The 14,323-nt window shown below is 40.7% G+C and overlaps 1 protein-coding gene and 1 non-coding gene across 8 annotated transcripts in view; one reads left to right on the top strand and one right to left on the bottom strand.

The window, feature by feature from the left end:
• The window catches only part of SNX3 (sorting nexin 3), a 52,894-nt gene that overhangs the window by 15,682 nt on the left and 22,889 nt on the right, over positions 1–14,323 (top strand). The window lies entirely within an intron of this gene.
• On the bottom strand, positions 2,664–2,766 carry LOC129478184 (small nucleolar RNA U13). The gene has a single exon (XR_008656338.1). It is a non-coding gene; the product is annotated as a small nucleolar RNA U13 (small nucleolar RNA).

Below are 14,323 nucleotides of genomic sequence, written 5' to 3'. Positions count from 1 at the left end.
CATCTACTACCATCTGATCCTCGACAAACCTGGCAAAAAACAAGCAGTAGGGAAAGGATTCCCTATTTAATAAATGGTGCTGGGAAGACTGGCTAGCCGTATGCAGAAAACTGAAACTGGACCCCTTCCTTACACCTTATACAAAAATTAACTCAGATGGATTAAAGACTTAAACGTAAAACCTAAAACCATAAAAACCCTAGAAGAAAACCTAGGCAATACCATTCAGGACATAGGCATGGGCAAGGACTTCATGTCTAAAACACCAAAAGCAATTGCAACAAAAGCCAAAATTGACAAATGGGAAAGAAACCATCATCAGAGTGAACAGGCAACCTACAGAATGGGAGAAAATTTTTGCAATCTATCCATCTGACAAAGGTCTAAAATCCAGAATCTACAAGGAACTTAAATTTATAAGAAAAAAACAACCCCTTCAAAAAGTGGGCAAAGGATATGAACAGATGCTTCTCAAAAGACATTTATGCAGCCAACAAACATATTAAAAAAAGCTCATCATCATTGGTCATTAGAGAGATGCAAATCAACTACAATGAGATACCATCTCACACCAGTTAGAATGGCAGTCATTAAAAAGTCAGGAAACAACAGATGCTGGCGAGGATATGGAGAAATAGGAACGCTTTTACACTGTTGGTGGGAGTGTAAATTAGTTCAACCATTGTGGGAGACAGTGTGGCATTTCCTCAAGGATCTAGAACCAGAAATACCATTTGACCCAGCAATCCCATTACTGGAGATATACCCAAAGGATTATAAATCATTCTCCTATAAAGACACATGCACACGTATGTTTATTGCAGCACTATTTACAATAGCGAAGACTTGGAACCAACCCAAATGCCCATCAATGATAGACTGGATAAAGAAAATGTGGCACGTATATACTGTGGAATACTATGCAGCCATAAAAAAGAATGAGTTCATGTCCTTTGCAGGGACATGGATGAAACTGGAAACCATCATCCTCAGCAAACTAACACAGGAACAGAAAACCAAACACCGCATGTTTTCACTCATTAGTGGGAGTTGAACAAGGAGATCACATGGACACAGGGAGGAGAACATCACACACCAGGGCCTGCCGGGGATTGGGGGGCAAGGGGAGGGAGAGCATTAGGACAAATACCTAATGCATGTGGGGCTTAAAACCTAGATAATGGGTTGATAGGTGCAGCAAACCACCATGGCACATGTATATCTATGTAACAAACCTGCACATTTTGCACATGTATCCCAGAACTGAAAAAAAAAATTCTTATTTTCTTGGCCGGGCACAGTGGCTCATGCCTGTAACCCCAGCAGTTTAGGAGGCCGAGGCAGGTGGATTACTTGAGGTCAGGAGTTCGAGACCAGACTGGCAACATGGCGAAACCCCGTCTCTACTGAAAATACAAAAAATTAGCTGGGCATGGTGGCGCATACCTGTAGTCCCAGCTACTGGGAAGGCTGAGACAGAATTTCTTGAACCCACAAGGTGGAGGTTGCAGTGAGCTGAGATCATGCCACTGCACTCCCGCCTGGCAACAACAGAGCAAAAAAAAAAAAAACCTTATATTTTTACAGACTATATTATTTTAAATGTGGTTATTCCAGAGATTGATGGTGGTGATGTTTGCATAACAATATGGATTTACTTAATGCTACAGAACTCTGTACACTTAAACATGCTTAAAATAATTTTATATTATGTATATTTTACCACAGTAATAAATACGGAAACAAATAGTATGGAGGGGCCAGGTACAGTGGCTATCTCCTGTAATCCCAGCACTTTGGAAGGCCAAAGCAGGAGGATCACTTGAGGTCAAGAGTTAAAAACCAGTCTAGGTAACGTAGTGAGACCCTCCTCTCTACAAAAAAAATACAAAAATTAGCTAGGTGTGGTGGCATGCACCTATAGTCCCAGCTACTCGGGAGACTGAGGTCGGAGGATTGTTTGAGCCCAGGAGGTCGAGGTTGCAGTAGGCCAGGATTGCACTACTGCACTCCAGCCTGGGTGACAGAGTGAGACCCACCATCTCATAAAGAAGAAAAAAAAAAGGGGAGGAAACTGGAGAGGGCAGTTTCTTTCCCTTCAAACTATCAAAGCAAGGAAAAAAGTAGTTCTTTATGTCTTTTTGCCAAGAACTCTCAGTTCTTAGTCATCTATTGTGTTTTACAGTCTACTTTATCTGATACTAATATAGCCAGTCCAGTTTTCTTACGAGTATTTGCAGGGTATGTAATTTTCTGTCCTTTCACTTTTAACCTGTTTTGATTTTTGAGGTAGAGTCTCACCTTCTCACCCAGGCTGGGATGCAGTGGCATGATCTTGGCTCACTGCAACCACCTTCACCTCCGCGGTTCATGCGATTCTTGTGCCTCAGCCTTCCAAGTAGCTGGGATTACAGGCGCGTACCACCATGCCTGGCTGGTTTTTGTATTTGCAGTAGACATGGAGTTTCACCATGTTGGCCAGGCTGGTCTCAAACTCTCGACCTCAGGTGATCCACCCCATCCTTGGCTTCCTAAAATGCTGGGATTACAGGTGTGAGCCACCACGCCTTGCTTTTCACGTGGATTTCATTTACCATCTGATATCATTTTTTTCAGCCGGAAGGGCTCTCTTTAGTATTTCTTTTTTCTTTTTCTAAGGTTCCCATCAGATGGGTAACGTGCTGAAGTCATAACAAGGTTTGAAGGAGGCATGTCACACACATGAGCGTGAAAACCCAATTATCATGCTTACGAACTACAGAGGATTTCTTTAGTATTTCTTCTAAGTCAGGTCTGCTAACTATGAAGGCTTGTAGTTTTTTTTTTTTTTTTTTTGTCTGGGACTGTCTTGTATTTTTATTTTTGAAGGATAGTCTTGTTAGATGTATTAGTTTTTTATTGCTGAATTAAAAATTACCACAATTGTAGCCCTCAAACCACCCCCAGGCAGGTGCAGTGGTCTGTGCCTATAGTCTCATCTACACAGGAGGCTAAGACTGGAGAATCACTTTAGCACAGGAGTTTGAGGCAGCTGTAGTGTGCTGTGATCATGCCTATGAAATAGCCTGCACTCCAGCCTGGGAAATAAGCAAGACACTGTCTCTTAAAAAATGTAAAATTTAAATAAATAAATGGAGTTTTTAATTATTTAAAAAACACCACCAAATATTATCTCACAAGTTTCTGTAAGTGAGAAGTCTGAATATGGCTTATCTGGACTTTTTGCTCAGGGTCTCACAATGCCTACAATCAAGGAGGTTGGTCGGGGTTGTGGTTTCATCTGAGGCCCGGGAGTTCTCTTCCAGGCTTACATAGTTGTGGGCAGTATTAATTTTCTTGGAGCGGTAGAGTTTGGAGTAGCCTTCCTCTTAAAGACCAGTGGAAAAAATCTCTTTGATCTCAGGGAAGACTAAAGCCCCCTTTTAAGGGGCTCACCTAATTAAGTCAAGACTACTCACAAAACTTGGTGAAGTCAAAGTCAAACTGATTAGGGAGTTTAATTAACATCTGTAAAATCCCTTCACCTTTGCCATGTAATGTAACCTAATTATGGAAGTGATATCCATCGCATTCATAGGCCTCACTCACATTCTAGGGGAGGTGTGTATGCCAAGTGGTGGCAATTTTAGGCACCTTCTTGAAATTCAGCCTACCACACTGGATAGGGAATTCTTTGTTGATTTTTTTTTGTTTGAGCACTCTGAATATGCTGCTGCTTCCTTGTCTCCATTGTTTCTGGTGAGAAGTCAGCTGTTAATCTTATTATGGGTCCCCTGTAGTGATGAGTAGATTTCACTTGCCACTGTATTCAAGATTTTGCTTTTCTTTGGCTTTTAACAGTTTTACTGTGATGTTTGTTGGTTGGGAATCTCTTTGTGTTTATCCTACTTAGAGTTCATTGAGCTTGGATGTATAGATTAAGGGTTTAGTCAAATTTTTTAAGTTTTCAGCCATTATTTATTGTTTCTTTCTCTCATCGTGGGACTCCCATTACATGTGTGTTGATAGGCTTGTTGGTGTCCTACATGTCCCTGATGCTCAATATTTTTTTCTTTCTTTCTGCTTTTCAGAATGGACAATTTCTTGATGTGTCTTCAAGTTTGCTGATGCTTTTGTCTGCCAGTTTGAATCCACTGTTGATCCCCTTCAGTTAATTTTTCATTTCAGCTATTATACTTTTCAGCTGTAGAGGTCCAATTCAGTGTTTTTTTAATAATCTTTTTGTTGAGATTCTCTATTCCTTGAATCATTGTCATCATGCTTTCTTTCAGTTCTTTAAGCATGGTTTCCTTTAATTTGAACATATTGATAGCTGCTTGGAAATCCTGGACAGCTGAACAGCTGAACCACCCCAGAGACAGTTTCTGACTTTTTATCCTCCTGTGGCTCACACTTTCCAGTTTCTTTGCATGTCTCATAATTTTTTGTTAAACTGAACATTTTAGATAATACGTTGTAGAGACTCTGAGTTAGATTGCCTCCTGCCCCTCCCCAAAGGGGAGGTGGTTGTTGCTATTTATTTTTTTTTAAAGGACTTGCCCACATTAAGTCCCTTAAGTAGTATGAGGTGGTGATAGCACAGATCAATTTTTTTTTTTTTTTTAAGCCAGGTTTTCTAAGGGTCACCCTCAGTCAGTTTGTCAGCTTATCTCAGTGGTCAGAAATGACTGGTCAATGGTTATACGTGGCTACTTGAGCCAGTGAGGCTTCAGCCTTTTTCCTTTTTTAAGAAACAGGATCTTGCTCTGTTGACCAGGTTGATCTTGAACTCCTGGCCTCAAGCAGTCCTCCCACCTTGGCCTCCCAAAGTACTAGGATTACAGACGTGAGCCACTGCACCTGACCAGCTTCTGCTTTTTGCCAGTGCAGGTTGGGAAACAAAGTCAAAGTTCAGGCAGTTTACAAGTTTGCCCCAGCTTTTACTTCATGCCGTCTTCTCATGTCCATGGCTCTCCCGTGTCTGTGAAAGGTCTCATTCAGCCATGGATGTTTAGATAACTAGGGTCCTTTCCAGCTGAGCATGCATACAGCTTTGTGTAAGCACAGATACTTTTTTTTTTTTCTTTTTGAGACAGAGTCTTGCTCTGTCACTCAGGCTCGAGTGCAGTGGCGCGCGATCGCGGCTCACTGCAACCTCCACCTCCCAGGTTCAAGTGATTCTCTTGTCTCAGACTCCCAAGAAGCTGGGATTACAGGCATGTACCACTATGCCCAGCTAATTTTTTGTATTTTTAGTAGAGACAGGGTTTCACCATGTTGGTCAGGCTGGTATCAAACTCCTGACCTCGTGATCCGCCCACCTCAGCCTCCCAAAGTGCTAGGATTATAGGCGTGGGCCACTGCGCCCGACATCACACAGATTTTCAGACCTCCACAGATACCTGGGAGTTAATCAAGGCCCCACCATGGCTATGTAATTCTTCTGGTAAGTCTGCTGGTTTGTTGCTTGCCCCCACTATTGCAACCTTGGGTTGCTGCAATATTAGCCTTCCCCACTGTTTGCTGCCAATATTGCTGTTGGTTTCAACAATACTCCTGCATTTGGGACTTTATATTCTACTCCTGACCAGTGGCCCCGCTCCAGCAGTGATGGTGTTGGTTTTCACAGCTTGCCACATCCTGGTGGAACTACCATTGATAGAGCTGGTGGAGCATGGTAACAATAGCCCTAGGTTAAAACACACAGACTTCTGGCCGGGCACGGTGGCTCATGCCTGTAATATCAACACTTTGGGAGGCAGAGGCGGGTGGATCACCTGAGGTCAGGATTTTGAGACCAGCCTTGCTAACATGGTGAAACTCCATATCTACTAAAAATACAAAAATTAGCCAGGTGTGGTGGTGGGTGCCTGTAATCCCAGCTACTTGGGAAGCTGAGGCAGGAGAATTGCTTGAACCCGTGAGGCGGAGGTTGCAGTGAGCCGAGGTCACACCACTGCACTCTAGCCTGGGCAACAAGTGTGAGACTCCTTCTCAAAAACAAAAACAAACCCACATACAGACTTCTGCTCTTCTTAACTGAGTTGAGTAGTTTTTCTTGAATGATTACTTTTCAATTTGCTGTACACCTGTGCCCACTTTCCTGAGTTCTGATATGGTGGTTTGACATGTTTGTCTAGTTTTTTTCATTGAATTTTGGAGAGAGGCTCTGTTGAGCTTCTCACTCTACTATTCCAGCAGTTCCCCCTTTACCTTTTTATTTTATACCTTTCTTTTAGGTTCTCATATTTTTAAGAGAAATGGTCTTATTCATATTATGTTTTTCTTTACATTATTATGCTTTTACTCTTAATTTGTGGGTGCTCAGAAACACTTTTTATGCAGTGTTTAAATGTTTTTAGAAGCCTCTTAATCAAATATTCCCAGGCCCCTTGAACATAGTAGTTGTTGAGATATCCATTAAATGCTCATTTAGTCCAGTTTTAAAGGTTTATTTAATATCTGCTTTGGGTCAGGTACTATAACCATAGTGTGACTTTAGAGCATGGACTTTGAAGTTGAACGTGTGCAAGAATCCTCTCTCTGTTAATGGACGTGTGACCTTGAACAAGTTACTTAATTCTTTTGAATGTCTTCAGCCATAAAATAAAACTTCAGAGGAGTAAATGTGACTTAAGGCATAATATTTGCCCTACATTAAGTATTCAGTAAGTGATAATCTGTGAGAATGTGTGAGAAGAATGTGTAATAATAGTTTCTACTTAATTATTAAGGTAAGTGACAGTATTTTCTTTCTTTCTTTCTGTTTTTTAAGAGACAGGGTCTTACTATATTGCCCAGAGGCTTGTCTTGAACTCTTGGCCTCAAGCAGTCCTCCCGAGTAGCTGGGATTACAAACATGAGCCACTGCACCTGGCTCATTTTAAAGATGGTAAAACTCAGATTAGAGAAGGAAAGTAATTTGGCATGATCATACTGTTAATGAGTTCCAGAAAGAGGACTTGAACCCGGGTCTGCTTGACTAATTCATTTTTCCCTGCTACTTCCAGGAATCAGAAAAGGCGTCAAGGGCTGGGCACAGTGGCTCACGCCTGTAATCCCAGCACTTTGGGAAGCTGAGGCGGGTGGATCACCTGAGATCAGGAGTTTGAGAACAGCCTAGCCAATGTGGTGAAACCCCGTCTCTCCTAAAAATACAAAAAAATTAGCTGGGCGTGGGGGCACATGCGTGTAATTCCAGCTACTCAGGAGGCTGGCATAGGAAAATTGCTTGAACCCAGGAGGTGGAGGTTTCAGTGAACCGAGATTACACATGGCACTCCAGCCTGGGTGACCATGTGAGACTCTGTCTCCGAAAAAAAAAAAAAAGAAAAGGTGTCACAAGTTTGTGGTTAGCTCCTATCATTGGTACAAAGCAAATATTGAATTATACTTACTTATGTTTATTTGCATTTTCCCCCCACCCCATGCAATGTGTCAACAACTTCCACTACAGAAGTGGTATACCAATTATTTGAACCTTGTGTGTTTCTCTAAGATATAGCCTTAGTGAATAAAACCTGGAATTTCTTAGGTGAGCGGAAAAATAAGAGGCTTTAAACTCTTCATCCACAAATATGAGCATCAAAACTTGGACACTTTTTTAAAAAATTTTCTTTTTTATTGGGGTTGAGGTGGAGGTTTCACTGTGTTGCCTAGGCTGGTCTCAAATTCCTGGGCTCAAAGGATCTGCCTACCTCAGGCTCCCTAGTAGCTGGGACTACAGGCACATGCCACCTCATTTGGCTCTCATGAACACTTTTGATACATAATGATGTAAGTAGCTATAAAAAGTATACTTAGAAAAATTTTGTTAGCTTGAAAGCCTCTGAGCCTAAAACATTGTATATACATGTTTTTATCACAGTATACTCCAAAAATTATGTACTGTCTTACAGAAACCTCCCCAGTGGTATTCCATCTCTTTAATTCTCTTTCCTGACCTATGTCTGTTCTGTGACACCTACTCTGCTTGGGTATCCTCTTATAATTCTTAACTGTGTCATAAAATCAGCTAATGCAGGGACAATGTTCATGTACTTAGTTCATGGTAGATTCTTTTTGGAGGAGAGGGGTATCCATTATAGTTGATTCTTTTTTTTTTTTTTTTTCTTCCTGAGGCAGGGTCTCACTCTGTTGCCCAGGCTGGAGTGCAATGGTGCCATCTCAGCTTGCTTCAGCCTTGACCTCCTGGGCTCAGGTGATCTCCCACTTCAGCTTCCCGAGTAGCTGAGACTACAGGCGCGTGCCACCATGCCTGGCTAATTTTGTATTTTTAGTAAAGATAGGGTTTTGCTATGTTGCCAAGGCTGGTCTCAAACTCCTGAGTTCAAGTGATCAGCCCACCTCAGCCATCCAAGGTGCTGGGATTACAGACACGAGCCAGTACACCCAGCCCATCACGGTAGATTCTTTTTTTTTTGAAACAGAGTCTCACTCTTGTCCCCCAGGCTGGAGTGCAGTGCCGTGATCTCGGCTCACTTCAATCTCCGCCTGCCTGGTTCATGTGATTCTCCTGCCTCAGCCTCCTGAGTAGCTGGATTACAGGCGCTCACCACCATGCCTGGCTAATTTTTGTATTTTTAGTAGAGATGGGGCTTCACCATGTTACCCAGGCTGATCTGGAGCTCTTGACCTCAGGTGATCGATCCGCCTGCCTCAGCCTCCCAAAGTGCTGGGATTACAGGCGTGAGCCACTGCACCTGGCCTCATGGTAGATTCTTAATGCCTTTTATGCTGTATACCTATTAGCATTCTAAGTAACATCATTTTAATGGCTAATGAGCTGCCATAATCAATATTTATAGATGTCATGGTTTAAAATCTTACCATGCTTCCAAGTAAGATTTCAGGGCTAGAGATAAAGGATCTGGAATGATTTCCTTTTCTTACAAACTCTGCAACTCAGAGTAGAGGGGAAGGTATTGGAAGGTGGAGAGAAAGGTAGCCAAAGCACTTAGAAATCAATTTTAAATTATGAGGAAAAGAACCAGAATATTCTGCTCTCCAGCTCCACCTCAAACACTTATTATACCCAACAGTTAAAGAAGATATAGTAGCCAGAAAATATTTTAAATTGTGCTAACCTGATTATGTATTGAAACTTTTGATGGCAAGTTGCAGCTTCTCTTAGCCATGGTTTATTTAGGGGATTCTTAGACAAAGAGTTACTTTCCATTTCTAATAAAAAGATTTTTATGTTAAGTGATTTGAGTACTGTCAGGCTGTTAGAACAATAAACATTCTTTGTGGAGCTTTATGAAAGGAGTAAAGTATTGTAATGGCACTACTGTCAATCTGCAAATTTAAAGCATATGTGTGTGTATAGTGTTTAATGTTATGATGTCTAGTTGCTGTTATTATAGCTAATCACTGACTAGAAGAGTTTATTAATATATGTATCACTCATGTGTTAGAGAATTTAGACTTATTAAACATTCATTTTCATGTTTTTTATAGTTTTCCAGGTAATACTTCAAGCTTTGAAGAAACAGCTTAGTTTTGTTCTTTTATAATATAGGTGGCAAACTGTTTTGTATATATATATATATAAAGAGAGAGAGGTAGAGAGAGAGATAGGGTCTTGCTATGTTGGCCAGGTTGGTGTTGAACTCTTGGCTTCAAGCAGTCATCCTGCTTCAGCCTCCCAAAGTGCTGGGATTACAGGCACGAGCCATCGTGCCCGGCCAAAACTGTTTCATACGACTATTCTTAGAGGTTTATTAAGTTATTTATTGTAGAGAGCAACTCAGTCTTAAATTACAGTTTTTATTTAGAATCTTACCTTTCTTTAGCATAGAAAAACTTTAGCTCATTTTATCAGATTTCTAAATTATGAAGGAATACTTTCCTTGCTGAATAATCGAGAATTAATTGACTTTTCTGTATTACTGAGGAACTTCAGCTACTCAGAATATAATCAGAAGCTAATTAAGGAAGTAGAAAAGAAGAGCGAAGAGTTAAATAAATAACAAGTCTATATACTTTTTTTTTTTTTTTTTTTTTGAGGTAGAATCTCACTCTGTCACCCAGGCTGGCGTGCAGTGCATGGTGTCAGCTCACTGCAACCTCCGCTTTCCAGGTTCAAGCAATTCTTGTGCCTCAGCCTCCCGAGTAGCTGGGACTACAGGCATGCGCCACCATGCCCGGTTAATTTTCGTATTTTTAGTAGGGACGAGGTTTTACCATATTGGGCAGGCTAGTCGTGATCTCCTGACCTCAAGTGATTCACCCACGCTGGGATTACAGATGTGAGCCACCGCGCGTGGCCCAAGTCTATGTACTTTTGAGTTACCAAGTTTTTAGAGATGAAATACTATCCTCTCACGATCTGCATCTTGTTTAGCATAACCCTACCAAAGTCAGGTTATTGCTTCAGTTGATTATTGCTATATAAAAACCCTAAAATTTGGTGACTGAAAACAGTTATAATTAAACATTGACTTCATTACAGTTCTACAGTTTGGTCAGGTCTTAGAAGTCATGGCTTGTCTCTATTCCACTTGATATCTGTGGGGCCACTTGACAGGGACTGGAGGATTTATTTTTGAGATAACTCAGTCATATGGCTGGCTGCCAACTGGGATCTCAGATGGGGATGTAGATCAGGCTGTCAGTTCTCCTTCATGGGGTGAGCTAGACTTCTCACAGAATAACGGTGACAGGATCGCAAGGGAGAATGTCTTTCTGGACAAATGTTCCAAGAAGACAGGCCCCAATTCACAAATGTTTGATCAAAGGCAGTCACGTGGCCAAGCCATTGTGAGAGAGGATACAGAAAGATATTTAAATATTGAGTGTCGTGGTTTGTTGTAGGCTACCAAAGTAGCTACTACGACTGCAGTGTTCCTTCTCATTCTATAGCAAAGTAGCCTTTCTGGAGGACAACTTGAAGACTTAACATTTATGGTCTTTGGCCTAGTAATTTCACCTTTAGGGTTTATCCTAAGGAAAATATTTAAACTCCCTGGATTTGTATCAAGGCTTCATCCAGTTTTCATCCATTGCATTTTGCCCAGAGTTAGATAGCTGGTTAATGCAGGAATTCAGATTAAAGCCAGATTTTCTAGTTGCAGAACTGTGTGCTTCATCATTGTACTATACAGCCTCTCACCCAGGGATGTCTATATATAATCATGTTAATGATATGAGAAACTGATAATATATTTAATAAAAATAAGATTTGTATATATAAAAATCTAAAAGGCTATATACTGAAATGGAGTATCTACAAGTCAGTATGTATGTTTTTTAATTGTAAGGATATCTTTTATAAGTCCACCATGCAAACTCAATATATTCACATGTATATGTTAATGTTTTGTTTTGTTTTGTTTTGTTTTGTTTTGTTTTGTTGAGACAGAGTCTCACTCTGTTGCCCAGGCTAGAGTGCAGTGGTGCAATTTTGGCTCACCGCAACCTCCGCCTCTTGGGTTCAAGCGATTCTCCTGCCTCAGCCTCCGAGTAGCTGGAACTACAGGCACATGCCTCCACGCCTGGCTAATTTTTATACTTTTGGTAGAGACGGGTTTTGCCATGTTGGCCAGGCTGGTCTTGAACTCCTGACCTCAGGTGATCTGCCCACCTCAGCCTCCCAAAGTGCTGGGATTACAGGTGTGAGCCACCGCACCCAGCTGGCACATGTATATGTTTTATATATATATATATATTTATATATATATGTATGTTTTTTATATATTTTAATTTTGCCCTGAGTACTCAAATACTGGTCTTCACCCTTTCATTCAAACATCAAAGAGCCGTGTGATAAATTGTGGCTGTAAATGCTACATGTAATGAATCTTGGAAGAGTATTCCACTCTCCCCTTCCCACCCCCCCTTTACACTGTAAATGTAATGTAAATATAACCCTTGAGGAGGATGTCTTGAGATCCCTGTAGTCCATAGCTACCTGATGCGCCATGTGTAGAAGCTTAGAAAATACGAGTACTTACTGAATAGAGCTTCTTAACCAATATTCTTTAACTGGCTTCCACATCATAGTTTTACTTATAATGACTTTACACTCCATTCTCACAGTATTATTCCAGATCACTGCCCTTAAAGAGGTAAAATATTATCGCCCATATCTGTCCCAGCTAAGCTAAACCAGAATTACTTGGTGATTGTACAAAATCTTTCACATTTGTTAAGTCTAGGGCAGCAGTTATTCGCTCTGTCAGCCAGGCTGGAGTGCAGTGGAACAACCTTGGCTCACTGCAACCTCCGCCTCCTGGGCTCAAGCGATTCTCCTGCCTCAGCCTCCTGAGTAGCTGGGATTACAGGCGTGTGCCACCATGCCCGGCTAATTTTTGTATTTTTAGTAGAGATGGGGTTTCAGCATGTTGGCCAGGCTGGTCTCGAACTCCTAGGACAGCAGTTCTTGACCCTGGATGCACTTGAGAATCATTTGAAAATACTGATGTTCAGATTCCACCCTAGATCAGTTGCATGAGATTCTCTAGTTGGTGTCACTTGAGTGTGTTTCTTAGGATTGGACAAGTTGGGAAGATACCAGAAAATAGTTTTGCATTTTAAAGATTGTCCAAAAAAGGTGTTAGACTATTAATAGACAGTTTTATTTCAGCATAAGCCTGTAGGATTATGTAAATCTTCATGAATTGTTATGAATTAATTTTCCTTTAAAATAGAATTATTACTGCACAGTTTTCATTAGAGATTACTCATTGAAAACCTTGTGTGAGCTCTCCAATGAGTCTTGTTGCTAATTCACAAATGAAGAATATGGACATTGTAGGAAAAGTATCTGGAATTCCTTGGTTTATGCATTTAAGCTAGTCTAGATAATTTATTCTCTACTGTTTTGGAAATTATACCATAAAGGATACTTCTTTTAAAATAATGGGGAATTGTATCACTGGAAGGCATGTCCTTATTTTTTAAAGAAAGAAACTAAATACGTTGGCTTAGTGACAATCTACATTTCAAAGGTTCTCTGGACTAAAAGCTTATTCTTCATTTAAATGACTTCTTCTCAGCCTTATTAAGAGTTCATCTAGGTTATAAACCATATCTTCAGTTATTCATGCTGTTTCAGATTGGGTAAAACAGGTATCAAAAGTACTGAAGGGCGAAGCAATAGCTTAAGCACTTCTCAGTTTATCTTTTATCTCTAGATGTAGATATTTGGAGAAATGCAGCTGTTTAATGAGAACTGTAGTGGGGCATCCATTTACATCTCTTAGGATTGGTTGAATAGAGTATGGCCTATTGAATATACTTTTGATGTTGTTGCCAGTCTCTTTTCAAATGTACACATGACACTATCTGAAGAAATACTAGAAACACCTAGTAAACATTTTTCTAATATCTATTGTTAAGCTATATTCAGGTGATCACATTTTGAGGCTTGGTTTTCTGCTTGGCTATCAGTGATAATCAGGTAACATATAGGGTATCTGTGAGCTGCTGACTTTAATAGGTCAGCCTGTGTAAGTGTATAAGACCTACCTTTTTGGAGACCAATAATGTGGTAGTTTCCTGTGCTTAGACTTGAAGGGAGCACTTGTTTTAGACCTCTATACTATGGTTTCAGAAATCTTTTCCTTAGTATATAATATCCATTTGTATTCCTGATGATCTTACCCTGTGTGATTAGTAATACTTTTTGTGGAAAATGGCTGGTTTCTCTTTTATAAAAATAGTAGTTTAAGAGTATCCGGCATACACATATCTCTTTTAACATTTTATTGCTTTGCAGTTTTGTTCCTGGTATATTAGAACAAATAGCAACAAAATAACATTGAACAATTCTCTTCAGGTTTTTAGTCTTGTTCTTTTCTAGTTCTTTGAATGTCCCAGGATCTTGTAATTATTTCATCACTTTTTCATGAGCCAAGCAAAATGTATTCTCATCTTGCAAATGAAAAGCAAGATACTCAGGCCGGGCACGGTGGCTCACGCTTGTAATCCCAGCACTTTGGGAGGCCGAGGCGGGTGGATCACGAGGTCAGGAGATCGAGACCACAGTGAAACCCTGTCTCTACTAAAAATACAAAAAATTAGCCGGACGTGGTGGCGGGCGCCTGTAGTCCCAGCTACTGGGAGAGGCTGAGGCAGGAGAATGGCGTGAACCTGGGAGGCGGAGCTTGCAGTGAGCCGAGATTGCACCGTTGCACTCCAGCCTGGGCGATAGAGCGAGACTCTGTCTCAAAAAAAAAAAAAAAGAAAAGAAAAGCAAGATACCCAGCAGCTTGAGTATTACCCCGAATTTCTCCAGAAGAGTACAAATATCCAAGTAGACTATAAACCCTTGTTTAATTCTGTTTATTAAATCAACAAATTGAGAACATTCTGTACTTAATACATCGGTATATTCATACTG

This window comes from Symphalangus syndactylus, chromosome 2, assembly GCF_028878055.3.
Source record: "Symphalangus syndactylus isolate Jambi chromosome 2, NHGRI_mSymSyn1-v2.1_pri, whole genome shotgun sequence".
Taxonomy (NCBI): domain Eukaryota; kingdom Metazoa; phylum Chordata; class Mammalia; order Primates; family Hylobatidae; genus Symphalangus; species Symphalangus syndactylus.
Note: the sequence above shows the minus strand (reverse complement) of the source record. Positions and strands in the feature narration are given on the sequence as shown.